This window comes from Microtus oregoni, unplaced genomic scaffold, assembly GCF_018167655.1.
Source record: "Microtus oregoni isolate MIOR12 unplaced genomic scaffold, Mior012 000008F_ref0000371, whole genome shotgun sequence".
NCBI classification, from domain to species: domain Eukaryota; kingdom Metazoa; phylum Chordata; class Mammalia; order Rodentia; family Cricetidae; genus Microtus; species Microtus oregoni.
In genome coordinates this window covers 34603696-34622565 of record NW_024543067.1, presented here as the reverse complement: position 1 = coordinate 34622565, position 18870 = coordinate 34603696, and positions in this window count along the sequence as shown.

Sequence of the window (18870 nt, the reverse complement as noted above, 5' to 3'; positions counted from 1 at the left end):
CTCCAAAAAATCAGTGGCCTTCCTATACACGAAGGGTAAGGAAACAGAGAGGGAAATTAGAGAAGCATCACCTTTCACGATAGCCACAAATAGCATAAAATATCTTGGGGTAACTCTGACCAAGGATGTGAAAGATCTATTTGACAAGAACTTTAAGTCTTTGAAGAAAGAAATTGAAGAGGACACCAGAAAATGGAAGGATCTCCCTTGCTCCTGGATTGGGAGGATCAACATAGTAAAAATGGTAGTTCCATTGTGTAATATGCTGAACTTTGATGAGTTCATCACAGCAACTCATTTTCATCTTACATAGAAGAAAGCAGCAGCTTAAAGAAGATGGATGGTCCTGGACTGTACCCCATCTGTAAAGAACAGACTTAATGACAAGTGGGGGTGTGGTGTTGATGACATACCTCTAAATTCAAGTTGCTGAGCCCCACCCTTGTCACATTTGAGGCTATAGGACTTCTGTCAGTCATTCAATTTTGTAATGACCGGTTGGTTCCCAACCTTTCCCTCCCTATTGAATCCACCTCTGTAAAATTCAGAATGTTTGGAACAGAATGTGAAATTTTTTTATGATTAGGAAGCTGACAGAAGAGAGATGGCGTAGCCCCATAATTACTGTCTTGGAAGGCTGAGGCAGAAAGATCATAAGGTTAAGGACAGCCTGAGCTACGTAGTAAGACTCTGACTCATAGAAACAAACAAATAAATAGATAAATGAATAAATAAATAGATGAATAAATAAGACATAAACAAACAAATAAATAGTGTGTGAAACTCTTTGATAATTTGTTTTAATTTAAATCTGATTTTGTGGTTGAAAACATAATTTTCATGCCATAATTTAAGCCCTTATTTGTTTTACATAACAGTAATATGACATTTTGATAAAATTTAATAAATTCTCTTCTGCTTTTGTCTACCTCTTTTGAAAAGCCATGTTATTCAAGGTTGACCAATTCTTGCTATTCAAGGAAGTAAACCCAATGTAATCTTAAAAATATTTAAATCACAAATGTTTGAAGATGGAAACTTAATTCACAGTTTTCAAAAAAAAAAATAAGATCTTTTAACAAACTGTAGACCAAATTGGAGTATTTTCACATAAAAGATACCTAGGGAGCAATAAGATGAATTTACTAGTATTTATTTGATATTACTGTGCTTTTACAGTCAAATATCTGAGAAGTACTGATGGAAGCCCTATTCCCTGACAGACCCATACAGAGTGCTGAAGGATGCTTATCTTCTATGCAAGGGTAACCTTCAGAACCTCTCAAGCTGCGAATTACTAAACACATGTGCATAGAATGCACACTAAAAAGGTCTACATCTCTCTTATTTATGAAGTTGTGATGACATTGAACAAGAGATGTCATGGATTAATTCTTCTTTATTTAGTAAGTGTCACTATTTTCAACATTTTATATTGGTTGGATAAAAATTCATATAAACTATTATGTAAATTCTTGTTTCTCTTTAAGTCTCTAGATTGCAGCTACAGAAGGCTCCCCAGTGTGGCACCAATTGTTACAGCCAGTTTTCCAACTGAGTTAAAGCTAACCATGCCTCTGCAGCATCAGCTCCTCACAGAGGATTCCCAGAATCACTGTGGGTCTTTCCTTGTGAGGTGGAAAAATAGTTGTGTCAATCCATTTTTAAAAAAATAAGCACATAATGTTGTTTACCATTAAAGCGTCTTTGAATCATGTAAGTCTTTTTGTCAGTACTTAACATAGTTTTGAAATAAACTGCATGTATTTAGCTATTTATATATGTGTGGGGGAAGAGACACACGTGCCAAGAAGAACGGCACACACCTAGAGGAAAGAGAAACATTCAGGAGCTGATCCTTTCCTTCCTCTACATGGATCACAGAGATGGAGCTCAGGTTACTCTCTAAGGAACGAGACAGAGGCACAGCCCTCCATCTTCAGGTAAGAATCAGGAAGAAGCTACAGATTATACAAGCTGTCCAAGTCAGCGGTGAGACACAGTACACACAGTACCTGTGTGCGGAGCACAGCTCAGGGCTCTGGCTATCCTTGGTAATGGAAAATGGCTAGGATACTATTTCGGGTGAGAGAATGTGGAGAAAATAAAACAGAAAATGTAAAAGTGCCCAGGAGCTGAAAGACAACTTTATTCCTCCAGGGCATTAGGAATCTCTCACACAGACAGGTTAAACTGTCCTACAAAGCCTGCCCCCAAAAGTTGATAAGATAGTATGGCAGGTTCCAAGGATCCCTTTACTGGCAGCAAATGTTGGAAATAATGTAAAGAATTGTGTAAAGAGCAGGGAAGCCCCCTGTGATTTGCCTATGTTTGTCCCAGGGCTGAATCAGGGAATGTTGTTGACTGGGAAAGTCGGGGTGAAAGGACACACATCCATTCGCAGAGCACTGCAGTACAGCTCCGATGTGGGAACAGGCCTGTACAAAATGCACTGAAAGCTATATGGTTATTTTTTTGTGTGTTTCAGTTTTTAGAAAAATGTGTCCATGCATTTTTTTTCAAAAACTGTTTCTGAGAATCTTAGAACACAATTAGTAGACATTATTTCATCAGCTTCAGAATGAATCTCCATGGTATTTTTAAAATAGAAACTTACCACCCTTGACTTATAGTCTAATAATCTGTGATGTGAAACTGGGGTCTCAGACCAATATGGGAGGTGGTGGCGGGGAGGAGGAAGAAATATTTAAGAAAGAAAGAAAGAAAGAAAGAAAGAAAGAAAGAAAGAAAGAAAATAGCCTAGTCTTAAAAACAACAACAAAACCCACCCCCACTCAATTAGTTGGGTTTAGTTAAAACTCAGTTAATGCAGTAAGGGTTAAACACAGACCTCATTAGGCTGAAACAAACCAAAGAATGAGAATTTAAATTGATCCATGTCAGTGACTATAGGTTTTAATCTCGTAGTTGAAGAGGCTCTATAATGAATGATACTCTTCCTTCGCTTTCCCCCTCCAGCCCCTCCATGTAGTCCCTTGGTTCTTCTGAAAGTAACGGCCTTTTTCTTTAATGGTACACACACACATATACATGAGTAGGTGTGTGTGTGTGTGTGTGTGTGTGTGTGTGTGTGTGTGCACATTCCTGAACATATAAATCCAACCAGGTCAGCCCATTTGTTAGGTTTTTGAACTGGCAACTTAATATGAGGCATAAATTGGGAGCTCTTCCATAGTGGAGACAATTTCTTCCACCCTTAGCACTCTTGAGTTGCCTATAGTAGTTTGTCTAGGGTTGAGGCCTTATGAGCGTCACAAGTCCGTTTTGACATGCATGTCAGCGTCATCCTGTTCAGGTCTTGTTTAGGAAGCCATATTGATGAGATTTCTTGAGATTCTATGATATTTTTAGAAGATACCATCTCACAGCAAGCTTCCTGTTCCTCTATCATTTGCAATCTTTCTGTTCCCTCTTCCACAATAATCCCTGAACCTTACTTACTTAGATGCAGGAGCTGTGTTGTACGTGTACCAGCTGGGGCTGGGTACCACACAATCTCTTCTTCACTATATATTGCTTCATTGTATTTTTCTATGTTGGTCTCCCTCTGTTGTAAAGAGAAGTTTCTTTGACAAGGGATGAGAAATACACTTGTCTGTGGGCATATGGACAAATATTTAGAATATAATTTGAGATTATGCAATTTCATTAAACTGGAAATTGTGGCTTTTACTCCCAGACCCATGATTCACCTATTGATGAGTAGTTGGCTAAGTTTCCAGTACCATAAGTATCATAAGTGGGCTGAAAGTAGACCTAGAGCTCTATTGATTACTACCATATATGCCTGCCACTATTGTACACTTAGGGTTATTGTGATTTTCTAGTCATTGTTGTGCTTCATGGGTTTCATAGCCCCCTTAGCATTTTCTGTGAAAGATCATCCTCATGGAAGAGACCTTCAGGTCAGATCCAACTCAGGTCCTCTTTGTCCTGTGTCCAAAGTGCATAGCCTCTTTAGCAACAGAAACAAATTTTTCATCTATGAGGGAAAACAGTAAGAGATTTTTGGAAATCTTTTGGACAACCCTGACATGAAACCCTAACATAAAAGAGTACTTCTATGTCTTTAAAGATAGTCTATATCTCATGAGGAAAAGAAACCTTGTCAAACCAGGTGGTATCTTTTCTTTTACACTATATACTATTTATCTATGTACAGACTTATATCTATTATACGTAATTTTAGCTAAAAAGATAATAATATTATTACTTGGGGCTTTTCTAGATATCTTTGTTTTATACTCCTCCTTCCTTATATATTTATCTTACTCCTTTCCCTAATTAAAGACTCCATACTTTGAAGGGGAAAACTGAAAAAATGGAGATACTGTAGCACACTTTTAAAATATTTATTTTATTTTTGAGATTGTACTATAATTATATCATTTTCTACTTCCCTTCCATTCCTCCATACCCTCCCATAAAACACACGTTTTTATTGATTTTTATTGAGCTCTATATCTTTCTCTGCTCCCCTCCCTGCCTCTCCTCTCCCCTTCCACCCTCTCCCAAGGTCCCCATGCTCCCAATTTACTCAGGAGATCATGTCTTTTTTTCTACTTCCCATGTAGATTAGAACTCTATAGTCTCTCTTAGGGTCCCCATTTTTGTCTGATTTCTCTGGAATTGTGATTTGTGGGCTGGTTTTCTAAAACACACTCTTAACAACGTTATCTTGAACCAAAGGCAGGACAGTATTCCCTAGTGTAAGAAATTACGTGACCTTAAATTGGTTTTTTAAATAGATCACTCAGGCTATCATCTGCAGTCTTCTACTTTCTCTTGTGTCTTAAATTTCCCTTTGTTTAAATTTGTTTAACGTCTCTCTATCTATAACAGCTGCTACTTCAGCAAACTGCACCAAGAAGCACAAACCTCATCTTTCCTTAAAGATCCCCCAAAGGTGGGTGCTTCGTTAGGATCCTTCCTGCACTGACTTTTCAACAGGGCCCCAGGGGTAACAAAATATGTGTTTGCAATTTGCATTTCTCTAATTAGTGAGTTAGCACATTAGCTACCACTGCAGTAAGCAGCTGTTGCTTGCATTTTCTGTATGAATTATACCTCAAGACACCAAAGAGTGTTCTCTCTGAATCTTCAATTAGTGCACCAGACTTCAATTAGTGCACCACTCTGTAGGAAAAAGCGTGCTTTATCTTTAACTAAACTTCAATTCCACCAATTTGCAAAGGGAGAAAACAAGAAAATATGAAAGTCCATTGCCAGGTAATAGGAAGCAGCAGTCCAAAGTAGTCTGCATAAGATATTTTAGGTTAGGTGAAGAAATTGAAATAATCTTCAAGAAGAATCCTAGGAAAGGACATATAGGCATGGTGGATAGCTTTGGTAAATACTGAACATGTGCTCTGCCTAAGGCCAGTGTCATCCTGGTCAAGTCCAATTTTCCTCCACAATGCAACCAGATACGGTTTATTCGTCAATAAGCTAGAAAACATTGAGACAATACCTAAGGGGAACATGACGAAATGAGGAGGGATGTGTATTGCTTACCCCTGTCAGAACGCAGCTTGGCATTTCTGATTGAGGTCTAACTTTCTTCTCAGTAGTGAATATTATCCTGAATTCCATTTTACTCAGCTGGGTGCAGCGTCTCTGAGTGTAATGAACAAGTATCAGAGAAACATGCCAATGGCTATGAAATCACCACCAAGGAAGCTGTGGCATGCAAGCACATGCCATTGTGCCTACTAGTAACTAACTCAGTGAACAACAGCAGCCTCAGGAAAATAAGATGATATTTTTTATATTTATATGCTATCTATTATTTGCTCTGATTTTTCCAATGGCATTCAAGAATATCTGAAAAAAACAGATAAAAGTCAACCACATACCGGATGAAAAGCAAGCAAAGCTTGAATTGGACACCCTTATGCTCTATTCAGCGAGGTTAGAATTTAAAACGGGCCAAGGTCTATGATCCATATTAAAATGTAGGTTTACAATACAGCATATATCTACAGAGTGTTCATTTTAAATGTAGAGATAGACTTGCAACAAGATCAATACATACTACACGCACACCTACATTCATATATATTCGTATATATATATATATATATATATATATATATATATATATAAATTTGTGTCTTAAAAGAAGTTAAGCCTCCTCATGATACTTATTTCCATTTTACAAATGAGATAAATGGGATTTTTTTTTGAGAAATCACATGATAAGTAGAAATGACCTATTCACATAGATCACTTGCTCTTTATTATCTCTTTTTTTTCTGCAAACTAGTCTTTATTTTATTTTTTTTAATTTATTTATTTATTAAAGATTTCTGTCTCTTCCCAGCCACCGCCTCCCATTTCCCTCCCCCTCCCCTAATTAAGTCCCCCCCCCCTCAGCCCGAAAAGCAATCAGGGTTCCCTGTCCTGTGGGAAGTCCAAGGAACCCCCCACCTCCATCCAGGTCTAGTAAGTTGAGCATCCAAACTGCCTAGGCTCCCACAAAGCCAGTACGTGCAGTAGGATCAGAAACCCAGTGCCATTGTTCTTGAGTTCTCAGTAGTCCTCATTGTCCGTTATGTTCAGAGAGTCCGGTTTTATCCCAGGCTTTTCCAGACCCAGGCCAGCTGGTCTTGGTGAGTTCCCAGTAGAACATCCCCATTGTCTCAGTGTGTGGGTGCACCCCTCATGGTCCTGAGTTCCTTGCTCGTGCTCTCTCTCCCTCTGCTCCTGATTTGGACCTTGAGAATTCAGTCCTGTGCTCCAATGTGGGTCTCTGTCTCTGTCTCCTTTCATCGCTTGCTGAAGGTTAATATTCAGGAGGATGCCTATATGTTTTTCTTTGGGTTCTCCTTATTTAGCTTCTCTAGGATCACTAATTATAGGCTCAATGTCCTTGGTTTATGGCTAGAAACCAAATATGAGTGAGTACATCCCATGTTCCTCTTTTTGTGTCTGGCTTACCTCACTCAGGATAGTGTTTTCTATTTCCATCCATTTGTTTGCAAAATTCAAGAAGTCCTTGTTTCTTACTGCTGAGTAATACTCTAATATGTATATATTCCACACTTTCTTCATCCATTCTTCCATTGAAGGACATCTAGGTTGTTTCCAGGTTCTGGCTATGACAAACAATGCTGCTATGAACATAGTAGAGCAAATACTTTTGTTGTATGATAAGGCCTCTCTTGGGTATATTCCCAAGAGTGGTATTGCGGGGTCCAGGGGTAAGTTGATCCCGAATTTCCTGAGAAACCGCCACACTGCTTTCCAAAGTGGTTGCACAAGTTTGCATTCCCACCAGCAATGGATGAGTGTACCCCTTTCTCCACAACCTCTCCAAAGAAAAATAGTTATAATCAGTCTATTTGAGTGCACAGGTGTGTACGTGTGTGTAGCTGTGAGTCAGGGGCAGGTAGTAAGAAGAAAGTACCTAATTGCAATATTTTTAACCTACATTCATAGTCTTACTCTTGTAAGATTCCCATCAATCCCTCCTGAAAAATAAGCAGCAGAGGCAAACACTTGCCCCATAAATACTGACCTCTGCCCAAGACCATTTTGCTGAGGTACAAATAAAATTGTATAAGTCAGTGCTCATTACTTTGAGCAGCATTTTTGTGTGTGTGTGTGTGACAAGTTTTTATTGATTCTACCTGGGCTACAAGCAGGCAGAGCCCATATGTCAAGAGCCTTCTAAGAGCCTGTTCTGGCTCATCTCACCTAGCTGTTCATTCTAAAAAATAGGAACTTGACAGACGAATACACCAGCTCCTAACAGCAGAAGCCAAGCTGTTAATAGTGTTGGCTAACAGCCACATGGAGGTCAGAAGCACAAAGATGTGGAATGGAGTGTCCGCACACATCTCTGTGATGTGAGCAATGTGGTGGGATGATAGGGAATGAGCAAAGATGCGTGTTGTTACAGCCCCAAAGGCAATATTTCTAAACGGAAAGAGTCAGGTTGTAGTGCACAAATTAGGAAGAAAGAAGCATTCATAATCAGGTAAAAGGATCAAAATTTTACCAAAAGCACACTCAGACAATAGTGAAACTCATGTGTCACAGCATTAAAACCTTGTGATATTACATTTGATCATTTTAAGTTTGTTATTAGTATGAATATTTTAATATTAGTATTAGTATTAGTGATTTACAGTCCTCAAGCACTTTGTAAGTGACAATGTGGACTAGAGAAGGCAAAGATCTGATATCCTGGGCACATACTTTACAGAGACACTTTGCTTAAAAACAATTTCCCTTGATAACAATTACAAGAACAAACTACCAAGACTTTACAATTTTAATTACAACAACAACCATTTTTAAAACACATTTTTGAAATTGTTCTGTTTCTGCATTTAATAGATGGTGATGATTCCAATAGTTTGGAGACAACTTTCTCTGTGACTCAGAATTAACTAATGGAAGTTCAGAGAGTTCAGTTCCAAAGCACATCCAATCCTGTCACATTCTAGTTCCCTAGTCAACTATATCAAAGTATCAAAAACTGTGTCTTATGGTAACAGACATTTGTTATATCTCTGCTGTGGAGGCAAATGGTCACCATGATGGCAGAACCACACTGTCTCAGAAGAGTATGAGAAATGTCCTTTTCTTATGTTTTCGTAGTTTCTGGTGGCTTGATGGCATCTTGGTTTTCGTAGCTTATAAATGGTATAGTATTAAAGGCAGAGTCATAAGCCTTTACAGCAATATTTGATTGGCCTCTTATAACAGTAGCAATTAAATAGATTAATGTAATAAACAAACATCTTGCTGAAAATTTTGCTAGTCCAATAGAACAGACACATGAACAAAATGAGTTTTACCATCATGTAGACCACAGACAAAAATAAATTCAAAATGGATTCCACATCTAAATGTATGAACTGTTAATTAAAAACCCTCTGAAGAGGTGGGTGATGATGACACATACTTTCAATCCCAGCACTCAAGAGGCAGAGTCTGGTGGATCTCTGATTGCAAGGTCATTCTGGTCTACAAGTGAATTTCAAGAAAGCAAGGGCTACACAGAGAAATGCTATCTCAAAATAACCAAAAAAACCCCACATTTTTTTCTGTTTGGCATTAGGCAATATTTTCTTATATAGAATACTGTAAATATGAGGACAAAAAGAAGAAAAATAACTGGACTCCAGAATAAGGTAAGTCAGGCTTTCAAGTCATGCCTTCATGAAAGTGACAGGACAGAGAATAGGAGGAAATATTTTCAAATCATAATCAAAACAATTTGTCTTCAGGAATTGTGAAAAATTTTATCATTCATATATATATATATATATATATATATATAAAATTTCTATTATATATATATCATGGATAAATAATTCTAATATTCTTTAAGACTTAAAATAATGTGTGAAGATACATGCTGATAACTGGTAAGAAATGACAAAGACATAGCAGCAAGAAGGTCAATATTTTGAAGCAATGCTGAACTAATCCCTCAATCCCAGCACTCAGGAGGAAGAAGCAAGAGGATCAGAACTTCAAGACTGTACTCTGATACATAGAAAATTCAGTGCCAACCTAGGCCACAAGAAGATAAAAGACATGGGGATGTGAAAAGATATTTCTTGAAATAATCATTCAAGTGCAGTAACACTAAGAATCAGAGACCTTAGTATTATTCATCTTCAGAGAAAACAAGTCAAAAACACTCCAGGACAGCACTTCTTCACACCTGAAGGATGGTTAGGACAATAAAAACATGCAGTAAAGCATAAGATGAGGACTAGAGGGGTCCGCAGTTTCAAGAGCTGGTATCAGTGCGTTACCAGCAGTATGCTATGGCTGTTAAGGCGAGCAGCATGGCAGTCCTCCAATTGTTGGCATAGATGTACTCTCCAACCCAGTGATTCCTCCCCTAAGCATATCCCAAGAGAACTCCCTGCTCAAGTACAAAGAGAAACTTGCACATGAATATTTAGCACTGCTGTTAATAGCAGCAAAAATATAGAAAAGGCATAACTGTTCATTTGCTAATAAATGAATATCTTGCTAAATGAAAGGCTGGGACTTAGCTCAATGATCATACATGTGCTTAGCATGTGTAAGGTCATGAACAATTTAGGGTGTACAACCGATGTCATCAACAGTTTGAGAGATGTGTTACAAAGAAATGTCAAAGTTTTCAAAGATTTCTCAATATGTCAAGTATAGCCTTTAATTTATAGTCTCTTTATAATATATTGCTTGACTTAAGTTTTCTCAATCCAATTATTTTTGACACCTTGACACGCAACTCACATTCCACAAAAATGTGACTTTTTAGAAAGTGCACTGTCTTACTGTATTCTGAAGTCCGTACAAGCATGGCTACAATGTCCAGCACCATCGACCATTCCTCATTTTATATATCCGTGCAATACAACACTTCACTAATAAAAGGGAACAGATACAGTTAACACATGATAAAATGAATGAAGCTTGAGAATGCATTACTGAGTACTGTGAAAAGATTGCATCTGCTTCCATAAAATGTCCAGCATAGTAAATTCCACCAAAATGAAGAGTCTTTTACTGGTTCCTGGGGATGAGAGCTATATTTCCTTGTAGGAGGATTGAGTGGTATTAAAGTAGATTGTGGCAGTGGTCTCATCATCTTATGACTAAGAGCTACTTTGAACATCTTAAATAGGAAGATTTTTAATGACTGTGAACTACACACGTCAAGCTGTCAAAATGATTAATGAAGAAACTTTAATCACATAGGATTTTGTAAGGAAAAAATAAGATTATAAAGTAAAGGATGAACTTGCAGTAGCGAGAAAATTTGACAAATTTTATAAACACTCCCTCATAATCTGTTGTAGTTATCTATTCCTCACACTAGACTGCCCTCTGACGTTTCTGCCGACCTTTGTTATACGGCTCTTTTCTGACTTCTATTTTTTAATTAATTTATCTGTTCTTAGTATGTACTATTTCTCTCAACTTGGCCTAATTTGCAAATTTCTCATACTATTTACAACACTCTGAGAGGAAGTTAGCTGCTAATTAAATTGGATCTAATACAAGTCTCAGGAGACCCTCCCAGACTCCCTGGCAAGGTACATTTAGATTTATCAATTCCTTTTGTTGTTAGCCTTTGATCAATTTCTGCTGTGGCACTGCTCTATAAAAATGACTTTATTTTTAGAAAATAGGAGCAGATAAATTGTCTCTATTGATTAGTACATAAAAAGATAAGCAGCATCTTTTGAACATTTTAAATTAATTCCTATCCTATCTCCAGTTCACTCACATTAGATGAGGATTATTGTGCTTAGTGTTTAATTTCAACTTTAACAGAGATAGTTTAGTACTCTGCATTCAGACAGGATATTGGCACCCAGGCATAGCACATAATTTCAAAGTGTGTTTATGAGTATGCATGTGTGTGTGTGTGTGTGTGTGTGTGTGTGTGTGTGAGAGAGAGAGAGAGAGAGAGAGAGAGAGAGAGAGAGAGAGAGATGCAGGGATGGAGGGAGGGATAGAAATACAGAGACCAACACAGAGAAAGAGAGAGAGGGTGGACAAAGATACAGAGAAAGAGATGGGGAGAGGGAGGGAGGAAGAGAGGGAGGAAAGAAGGAAGGGAGGGAGGAAGAGAGATAGGGGAAGTGAGGGAGGGAGGTATAGAGACAGAGATGGAAAGAGAAGATGCCTATCCTAATATTTCATTCCTCATTTGCAGAGTGAGGCCACTTGTTCGTCCCAGCTGCCCAGAACCAAAATAACCACACAGAAACTATATTAATTAAATCACTGCTTGGCTCATTAGCTCTAGCTTTTTATTGTCTAACTCTTACATCTTATGGATGCTCACCTTACGGGACCTGGATAGAGGTGGGCAGTCCTTGGTCTTCCCACAGGTCAGGGAACCCTGATTGCTCTTCGAGCAGATGAGGGAGGGGGACTTGATCGGGGGAGCGGAAGGGAAATGGGAAGCGGTTGAGGGGAGGAGGCGGAAATCCTTAATAAATAAATAAATTTAAAAAAAAGGAAAAAAATTTAACCCATCTCCATTAATCTGTGCATTACCATGAGGTCATGCAAAGTTTCAGCACATTATCTCCAACAGCAGCTCCATAGCGTCTTTCTGACTCTATTCTTCTTCCTCCCAGCATTCATCCTAGCTTTCCCTGCCTACCCAAGTTCTGTCTTGCAATAGGTTCAAAGCAGTTTCTTTATAAATTAATGGTAATCACAGCACACAAAAGGGACTCCCACATCACCTTCCCTTTTCTGTTTAAATAAAAAGGAAGGTTTTATCTTTAACACAGTAAATTTACATATAACAAAACAGGTATCAAGTAAGAATTATAGTTATAATATTTATGTCTACTTTATCTTTTATCATAACTAAGGAAAACTATTACTATAAATTCTTTAACTCCATCAAAGACTCCAGAAGGATATACTATTACCTAAGTAAACAGGAGGTGCATTGTCAGCAACTTTCAAAACAATAGAATTGACAGAGCACCCATGTGGCCATCTGAAACCCATGTAAAAACCTGAGAAAGCTTAAAAATTAATTCTAGACACAAAAGAACAGAGTTAAGCATGGTTTGCTAGCAGCGTTTTCTTGGATGGGCTCTGTTTGCTAGAAGCAAGCAGGGACCTGGCTCCTTTAAGAGAGGTTTTTCAGATTCAACTGTAGCAGGAAAAAGGCCCTGTGGTTTTAAAATGTGGCTTCTTGGGCCATGCTGCCAGCACGAACTCCTGCTATGGAGCATCAATGGCATTTGTGGGTCTGGGTGTTTGTGTGCCCACTCAAGATGAGAAGGAAAATAGCTGAGACCATGCCCATGGCTCAGTGCTTCCCACCTGTGTGGGTGGCAGAATCAGTTCTACTAGGCTTGCATAGGCAGGAGAGCATGGTGGATTCCCACCACCATACACAGAGATACTTCCAGGCTGTGTAGTGATCTGCATGGCAGATTTAGCTATTACCCAGATAAAATGGGTTTATGTGATGCACGCTCATTCACAGAGTTAAAGTGCTGAGTGTGGCCCTACCTGTCTGCCTCTGAGCCTCCACCATTTTAAAAGTGGAGATAGGCAGAGCCAGCATCCAGAGCAACTGCAACCAAGCTCCTTACCATTTTTAAAGCTCTTCAAGACAGTAAAGAATTACAGATATGCAATAAAGACAAATCCAGAGGAGTCATAGTGTTGAATAAATGTACATAATCTTGGCAGAGAGAAGAAAAAGAGTATAGAGAGTCATAAAATAAAATTAATGTTAAAAAAAGTAAAGTCTTTAAAGAGACAGTACAGAGATAGTCATAGATTAAAAGGAGTAAGAAAAAATAAGCCATGTAAAAATGGCGATTTCACTGAGAGTCTGGATTATGTATATTATTGTGTTTTCTTTGAATTTTTTGACCGTGAAGGAGCTAAGTACAGAAAGACATTTCATCGTATGGGCTGCTAAGCTAAACTAGCATGTATATTATAAAGGTATCATGACTTTCAAATTTGGGTCTAAGGATTTGTTGCTTTGGAAAAGAGGTTCTTCTTTCCACAGAGGATGAGAACCTGTAGATTCCTTTATGGTGTAGTTTGATGGAATAAGACCCCCTGAAAGATCACCATGAATATCCCTCAAAAAATTACTTTGTCCAACTGCTGACTGAGATGAACCTAGCACACAGGATACAGCATAAAAGATTCGATTAACAGCACCCTAATCAGCAAGAAACAGTATGGACAAAATTACACCCTTATTCCCAAATGTTGTCTATAAATTTTCATTTACATTTAAAGGGGGATATGATATAGATATGAATAATTTGCATTGGTATAGATCTTGGTTTATTTAAGGTCAATCTTATAATATATATATATATATATATATATATATATATATATATATATTCTTGATCAAGGTGTTGTGATTGTGTAGTTCATTTAAAAATGTAATGTATAATTAACAATAAAGTTTTATAGATAGTTATTTATAATAGCCAAGATTGTAGTCATGCTAGTTAAGTTTTCTAGATATAGAGAGATATATTTCAGCTAGTTAGGTATTCCTCAAATCTTTCAGAGACCTTCAGAATATGGTATTTAAATGCTTTAAAATTTAGGACTTTTCATGACATGAGACACATCTGCTCCTGACAGCACCAATCTACCTCAAGAGGAAGATGGGCATTGAAGGGGCTCCTTATGGAGTTTGTTAGATAAACTGGACATGCAGGATCCACAGAGAAATAACTGCTGAACTTTCCTAAATGTGAGACAATATTTCGGGGTTCCTGCTTCATGAAAGAATCTGTGAGACATTTTGTAGGATATAGAAAAAAGTAACTGGCAAACTGCCAATATAGGCAGACAGGTCCTTGCAATTTCCTCCTTCATGGAAAAGTATGCTGGATACTTTGGCCAAGTAGGCTGAAGATGGATGCCCCAACGGTACAGAAGAACTTTGGGTGACTGTTCTGACGGTGAGATGTCTCTGTCAATTCTACAATTTTGGTAGTTGCTTATAGTGCACTTCTTGCTTACCTAGGTAATAAAAGATAAAGTAGATATAAATATTGTAACTGTAATTCTTGCTTGATACCTGTTTTGTTACATGTAACTTTACTATGTTAAAGTTAAAGCATTCCTTTTTATTTAAACAGAAAAACAGAAATGGTGTGGGAAGTCCTTCTATCTATATGTCACTTCTATTGGTGAATGATTAAAAAACTGCCTTGACTTGTTGATAGGGCAGAACTTAGGTAGGTGGAGAACTGGACTGAATTCTGGGAGGAAGAAGGCAGATTCAGAGATGTCATGGAGCTGCAAGAGTCAGACATGCCAAAACTTTGCCAGTAAACCACTGCCGCTTGATGATACACAGATTAATAGAAATGGGTTAAATTCATATGTAAGAGTTACCCAATAAGAAGCTAGACTAATGGGCCAAGCAGTGATTTAATGAATACAGTTTCTGTGTGATTATTTCAGGTTCTGGGTGGCCGGGACAAACAAGCAGCCTGCTGTTACACTCATTTCTCCCAATCAAATGAGAGAGAATAACTTGCCTGTGATAAAGTAAACAGTATGAAATATCCAATATATCTCTCCAGGCTGTTGTTTTGATCTCCCTTAAACTCATGAAATTACCAGGGTATAGTGATGCTGGGGTATAATTAACACCTGTAATCATGAGTGTGTGATGACATGGGTTAGGAAATCTGGGTAAGCTGGCACAGCAATTATGGATGACAGTGATTTATCACCCTTGTATTGTAACCTGTAAATTCTAACAAGGAAGCAATCCCTTCATCACTGGCTGAACGACTAACCAACTAATCAGACTCTGAGTGAGAAATCACTGCCTCCCTACTAGGCTGTGCTGTTAGCAAAGTGGGTGGTGTCCAAAAGGCCCGCTGGGTTAATCCACTATAGTGAAAAGACCTCACTATATTTGAAACACAAATCATTCAGGGACAAACTGAGAAAAAGTCAAGTGCAAGGTCACTGTTGACCTCAGCTCTCATTGTATCAGGCTGGAACATTTTCCTTCTGGTGATACACAGAAAATCCTTGAGGGTGGGGAAAGAATTAAGATATTTAAAATTTCCTTCTCAAAGTCAAGGTGGATGCTCCCCTCTACATGTACACATGAAGAGGGATGAGTCTGAGCATCCATTCCCATCTGCAGCAGTATACTTCTGAGCCAACACCTCTGGCCATTAGTACTGTCTCCCAGGTTATTCCACTTGGAAGTTCCAAAGAGATAATAGTTCAATGGCAATAAACTAGAGAAATTCTCTCTCTCTCTCTCTCTCTCTCTCTCTCTCTCTCTCTCTGTTTCTCTCTCTCTCTCTCTCTCTCTCTCTCTCTCTCTCTCTCTGTGTGTGTGTGTGTGCATGTGTTCCATTGCATATCTCTTTCCTCTTATCATTTTCTCTTCCTGTCTTTCTCTTCTCTCATCTTTCCTCTTTCCTCTCCTCTCTGTCATTTCCTTTCCCTTTTCTTTCTGTCCTTTCTTTCTTTCTTTCTTTCTTTCTTTCTTTCTTTCTTTCTCCATTTCTCGCTGATTCTCTGTCTTTCTTTCTCTGTCTATCTTCTCACCATTTCTGTCTGTCTGCCTGTCTGTCTGTCTTTCATTCATATTCTGTTCTCCGGTAGTTCTACAGTTTGTTACATAATACACCAACCCTAAAACTAGTAATACATTAACAAAGTCTTCTGGGATGACATGACACTTCACTACTATCACATCTCCATTCCACCTTTAGGGCCTTTTTTTACGGGAAAAAAACTTTATTCCTTAAAGCCCTCATGTTTCTTACATTTCATGGCCAAGTACTGTTATTTTTAAGCATGTCTCATCATTTTGATGAGACTGTCATAAGACATGAAATTGACTGGTTATTCTCATATATAAGAGAATCAAATTCTTATACTGTATTTAACAACCTTCACATACCTGGTTGGTAATGTCAGGTATGCTTCATTCTAGGTATATGAAGTTTCCTAAAGATAGTACAAGAGTTAGTATTGTTGAATTCTATAGAATTCTGTATATTGATATTTGTCCTCTCTAAATCTGTCTCCATTCTGATCACACGTCCAATGCTTGACATCAGTAAATTCCCACTTCTTCATAGATTCTTATGAACAAGTCTTTTTTACATTAAGTCTAATGGGAATCTCTAAAAAATGAAATGCCAGGACTTCTTTGATTTCATACACCCATTCTGTTTTCATGGTACATAGCATCCACAGTATCTTAAACAATTACTCAGTAATTTAACATGATGTAATTTTTAAGCTAGATATAGATATACAGACTGTAGCTAATATTTATTACTATCCAATTATGTGTAGAGGATTCAGAGAAGATTAGTGTCCCCTCCAAACTCTACTTTAGCAAGGGCATAAAGACAGAAAGAAACAAGGCTAAAGTACAACCTCAAACTTACCGTGATTAAGGTGTATAGACATGGAACTAATAATTGTTATGACAAAGGACTAAGAATATCATATGACTAGAAAAAAATCCTCGAATGAAATTACAAGGTGAAATCTGAGGTATACTTTAATATGTAGTAGGCAGATTATGTAGAAGGGACACAAGATTGAGGGAAATGGTTCCTTTTTACACGTAGAAAATACAGAACAAATTCATGACTACTGTGTCTTCAGTTGAGAGATAGGGAAAACCACAATCCAGAGATACAATGCCGTCAACAAATATTTGTATCTATAGTTCTGGCTTGAAACTAGAAACTAGTTACAATTGTTACATTCTCTCCACACCTATTGCAAGGTAGCAGACATGTGCTATATGTACCTAACAGTGACAGATTCAAGTGTAACTAGACACAAGTTGACAAACGTAGATTCTTTACCATGATTTCTTTGGCACCTGGGAAATAAGAATCCATGGAAATTTGAGCAATAGAAAATTCAAAGTCCACCATCTTCCTATGACATGTAAGCTCTTGTCTATTTTGTTCTCATCTTTTTCTTGGCCCATCTATATCCAAACATTAGTCACATAAATAAAAAATCCTGTGTCCCTGTTGTCAGAATATGTTATATTCTCTAACTTAGTGTTTATCTAGATTTGACCATTTTCTTATTTACTTTGTTAAAACTTCAACAAGGTTCACTCCTGTTTTCTGGATATTCTATACCTGTACCATACAAGGGACCTTGGATCCATTTTGAGATGATGTCTCATATTGTCAGAATGCTTTAAGCCTGCCTGACATTACAATTGCATTTCAATGAAGCGTTTACTTTTTCAACAACAATGTGTAATTTTATACTGTCTTTCTCCTCACATTCTTAGTCTCTGTCCTTCTATTCTTTAATTTCCACCATAGAAAACAACCTCATTTGTAACCACCCAAGGAAATAATCATCATCACACACACACACACACACACACACACACACACACACCACAAACTTTTGTCTATAATTTTTATGTGTGAACATAATTTTTTCCTCTTAAAAAGACTAAAGTACTTTATTCCCCATTAACACTCTGATATGGTTCACAGACTACATAGTATAACTTCTCCAAAATGCAATGCCTCATGACTTATTATATTCCTGTGAACTTTATAGTATCAGTATTCACCCTGAATTTCTGTATCCCCTGCCTAGTACTTCCACTAATAGGCATGAAAAAGGATTTCTGCTTACATCTGTCTTCTTATCAGCCATAAGTGCCAGCAGCTCCAGGCTGTCCACTGGTTTTAAGGACCATAATTGCTTGCTGCCATAACTATCTTGTTAAATGTAAATTAAAAGTCAGATCATAACAATATTTGCTTAAAACACTCCAGTGATTCTCCACTGTGTTCATCTAAGTACAGTGTCTCTCTAAAACTGAGACTTTTGTAATTTCACTTTCCAGTAGTATCTCTCCAAATTTGCTTTCCCAGTTTGTAATTCCCTCTAGATCCCATCTGACAGGCATCTGCCTCCTACCTTCAATCTGCTCTACTCTCATCTAGAGATAGTTTCCATTAGGAACCCACATAGTTTCCACAGGGCTTTGGTCAAGTATCTCTCCTGAAGGACCACTTTCTTCCTAGGCTTCCTGCCAGAATACTTTCTGAGTTACTTGTAGCTTGGCCTAAATATCTTGCTTTCCTTCTGATTATCTAATTTTAGCTCTCAAGCTGTCAGAGGCAAGAGAGTCTTTGCTCACCGAAGGTAGGGCAATTGGAAAGCTAAAGAGTATTCACTGATGGTGCCTACAATCTATAGCTGTTCCATGCTTTAGTGTTATCATACTACCTTTTGGCATTTTAAATACCACATTTTAGCTTACTTTTAAAATTTTTAGATGTCCTTTGAGTACTTTCATTTTAATCTCCATATAGGCAAGAGGGTTAGTAT